The following is a 4,468-nucleotide window of genomic DNA, read 5'->3' as shown; positions in this document are numbered from 1 at the left end:
TTTGTTTGAGTTTGCTTGATTTAGTCTCGAAGGAGAATTGAAAGGGAAAAGGTGGACTTGGACCATGCAAGACTTCCACTGCACTCCGATGAGAGGGTAACTTATTCCAAGTTCATCTCTATGATCTTATTGCCTTTGTACTCTTAATTGAAGATTTTGGTGAGGCAATGGGGTTAAAGGGCCAAGATTGATCCTGTTTTGGTGCTTGATGCCAAAGGGGGAGAAAATAAAGGCCAAAGCGATAAATGGATCAGCTACCACTTGAGATTTTGAAAATAGTAGAATAGAGCTTTTCGTTTTGGCAAAACTCTTTTATTGTCTCTCTTATCAAAAGTTGGCTTCTTGTGGGAAGAAATGTTGATTATGGGAAAAAGGGGGAGTTTTTGAAATATGTGATCAATCTCTTTTGGAATAACTCTCTATATGCTTCAACATGTGTGTTTGACCTAGAGATAGAGATTTGAGTTTGATTTGCAAAAACAGACCAAGTGGTGGCAAAGGATGATCCATATATGCCAAAATTGAATAAAACTCAAATTTATTTTTATTTGAAGTGATTTTGCACTTGTTCTAGTTGCTTTATGTTGTGTTGGCATAAATCACCAAAAAGGGGGAGATTGAAAGGGAAATGTGCCCTTGGGCCATTTCTAAGTATTTTGGTGATTGAGTGCCAACACAAGTGCTTAAATGTGAAATCATGCTTGTGGATGGACAAAGTGCAAATCAAGAGCAAAGGTATGTTTCTATGTCTTAGTACATTGGCTTTGTGTACTAATATACTTGTCTAAGTATTGGAAACAGTAAGAAAAAGAAATGAAAAGAGTTGGCTGTGTACAGCCAAGGGGCTGTTTCGGTCTGGGGCACCGGACTGTCCGGTGGTGCACCGACAGTGTCCGGTGCGCCAGGCTGCCTCGGCCGAAGAGGCCGCTCTCGGGAAATTTGCCGACGGCGTACAGCTAAAATTCACCGGACTGTCCGGTGCACACCGGACTGTCCGGTGAGCCAACGGTCGGCCGAGCCAACGGTCGGCCGCAGAATCCGCGCGCGACACGTGGTCTGGCCAACGGTCGGAAGAAGGCACCGGACTGTCCGGTGTGCACCGGACTGTCCGGTGCGCCAGATCTGCAACGGTCGGCTGCGCCTGTTAAGGAAAGAAATCGGGCACCGGACAGTGTCCGGTGTGCACCGGACTGTCCGGTGCGCCCGACGACAGAAGGCAAGGATGGCCTTCCAGATTTGTTCTCAACGGCTCCTAGCTGCCTTGGGGCTATAAAAGGGACCCCTAGGCGCATGGAGGAGTACACCAATCATTCCTTGAGCACTCTTGATCACTCACACATCAATCTTGCGCACTTGTTCGACATTCTAGTGATTTGAGCTCCGTTCTAGTGTGCTAGTCTCTTGAGCTCAAGTCTGGGTCTTGTGTGTGCGTATTTGCTGTGATCTTTTGTCGTGTGTGAGTTGCTAATCCCTCCCTTGCTCCGTGATTCTCTGTGAACATCTTTTTGTAAGGGCGAGAGGCTCCAAGTTGTGGAGATTCCTCGCAAACGGGATTGAGAAAAGAAAAGCAAGAACACCGTGGTATTCAAGTTGATCATTGGATCACTTGAGAGGAGTTGAGTGCAACTCTCGTCCGTTGGGACGCCACAACGTGGAGTAGGCAAGTTTTGTACTTGGCCGAACCACGGGATAACCACCTTGTCATCTCTGTGATTGATTTCTTGTGGTTATTGTGTTTTGACTCCTCTCTAGCCACTTGGCCATAATTGTGCTAACACTTAATAAGTTTTTGTGGCTTAAGTTTTGAAGTTTTACAGGATCACCTATTCACCCCCCCTCTAGGTGCTCTCACCATCACCATAGGCCGGCCTGGAGGCCCAAGCACGACATAGACATGGCCGTCGTCGTGTCGGGCCGGATTTAGACCGTGCCAACGCATGCCGGGCCACGTGCCCCTCAATGGGACAGCCCATTGTTGGCACACCAAATGCTTACATTCTCTCAGTCCTGTAAGAATACGGAAAGATGGCTTCGTCCTATATGAATAAGAATGCAGATAGACAACTAACACGGCGCCAAGCTTATTTATATCGCAGCAAACAAAATGCGTTGGGAGCATGCATGGGGATAGTTAGAGGTCTTCGCGCTCTCTACTTGTTTGTGCTACTAACTGGTGAGGAAGTCCCTTTGGTAGCTGGTACCAACACCACATGCGAGTTGCTTGGTCCTGGACATGATGGTCCCCTCGTCTCTGGGTTGGTGAGCTAACCTCGCCGCACGGCTGCACATGGCGATGCATCATGGCCATGTATATATGTTACTATGTTAGTGTAACACTCCAAAATCGTATCTTGGTGAGTTAAGAAAATTCCCTAAAGATTTAAAATCTCAAGCGTATTATAACAAAGTTATGAATTGAGACTTTCTTCCCTAAAATTTAATAAATAGTAAATATAAAATGTTGGCTATATAAAAACTATAATAAATAGGATAGTGAGTTCTTCTATATAAATTACTTCTATTGGGTATATATAACTGTGTGAATTCCATGCTTATTAAATTCCATGCATATAAATACTTATTTGAGCAAAGTAAATAAGGAGTAAATAAATGTGAAATAATGCATTTTATATTGGTGTTTGTTTGTGCATTCAAATAGGGTCTGGATTTCAAAACCTCACTTGAAATTGAATTTGAAAACTGAAAATAGGATAGAAGATAAAAAAATAAAAGGGGAAGATTCACTTGCGTTGCAGCCCACCCCCAGCCAGCCCACATCCCTATTTTGTATTTTTTTATCCCCCTTGCCACGCATGACATCACACATTACATCATCATGCAAATCCCTCACGTAGTGCACGAACTCGCTTCCAGTAGCTGTTCTGTAAGCTAAGCTGGACAGAATCATCTTGTCAACGGAGTCTGTGTCCCTGAGAAATAGAATTTGTAAAAAAAAAACAAACTCAGCTACGTTCGTGATTCTTCAAAATCTTCCGTAACCACCAAATCGCGCAAGCTAATAGAACCGCGCCGGACTCGCCCACGATGCGCGGAGTCCGTTCATGGTGCTCGGCACCTCCTGGACGGAAGTCCTTCGCCGCCTGGGCTATAAAACCCTGTGTTGGGCAGAGAGGTTCAGAGCTTATTTCCGTCGTGCGTCGTGATCGGTTGAGTCAACAGCGACTGCTTGCCCAATTTGTCTTACATCGTTGCCGATCCATGGCTCGTGGAGGGTAGCTTGACTGACGCCCAGGGTCGTGGTAAGATTTCTATCTCGAAGTTTGCTTTGCCCTCCGGTTCAGGTAGTGACGGTCGGATCGAAGCTCTGGCGCTGGGTCGCCGGATCTCTGCGTATCGGTGATCTGCGCCGCCTTGGAGCTCTTTGCTCTGAGCCGCATGGGTGTTTGGAGGAAGATGGCACCAGAGCCGTGGATTTTGGTGATGACCGGTTAGGATTAGATCAGGGGACAGGTAGAGTTTGACCGTTGATTCGAGAATGGATGGACGGATCATTGATGGGCGAGCGGGGCTGAGCGAGTGTAGCGGGGACCGTTGGATCCCAGATGGAGAGCAGGGATTTAATCGCAGCCATATTAAATCTGGTGCGTCGATCTTAGATCCGAGGGCTTGCGTTCCGTACCGATTCATTTAAAGATAGATTTAATCTGCACCGTGCGCCTCTGATCGTGCGGTTGTAATCGCTCCATACCCCTTCGGATGTGCAAATATTCAAAAGAACCCCTGATCTCTATTGATATAGACCCGCGGCCCACTGCTGTGTATAAGTAATTCCACATAGGCCCTGGATTTTGTAGATTTGACCCTAGGAAACTCCAGAATTGTGGCAGCAGCCCATATAGTAAATAAAATAAGATAAAATAATATAGAAAATGATTTTAGTATGAAAATAATTCCATAAACTTGTATAATTCATAGTTAATTCATTTTAGCTCCAAATTGAGTCATTCCAATTGCAATAATTTTGTATTAATATTGTCTATCAACTAGTAACACTGTTTAGCCATGAAACTTGAATTAAAATTGTTCATTAAGATTAACCTATTCTAAGCACTAAATAACTTCAGAAATTCATAACTTAATAATCGTAGCTCCGAATTTAGTGATTCTTGTTCCTACGATCTCGTAGCAACACGTAGATTATTATTATTCAGTTTGTGCTTATGTTTGGTGTAATGTTAATTTTGCCTATACCATGTTTTGTTTGTATTGCCACGTTTAGCAGTGAGGTCACGTGTCATCTGAAGAGCAAGTTGGTACCTGGAATCTCAAGTCCCAGGCAAGTTGTGCCCTTGATCACTTCTTTTACCCACTCATGTTCTAATTAATCATAATGATCTGCATAGGTTAATTTTGATGGGACCTAATAGGTTACCCTAGTTTGTCTATCTTTATGCCTTGTTTACCACTGAATCATTTGGGTAGTACTTGCTAGTGCTATATGTGGTTT

This window comes from Zea mays, chromosome 8 (genome assembly GCF_902167145.1).
Source record: "Zea mays cultivar B73 chromosome 8, Zm-B73-REFERENCE-NAM-5.0, whole genome shotgun sequence".
Taxonomy (NCBI): Eukaryota; Viridiplantae; Streptophyta; class Magnoliopsida; order Poales; family Poaceae; genus Zea; species Zea mays.
This window is presented reverse-complemented; position numbering follows the sequence as displayed.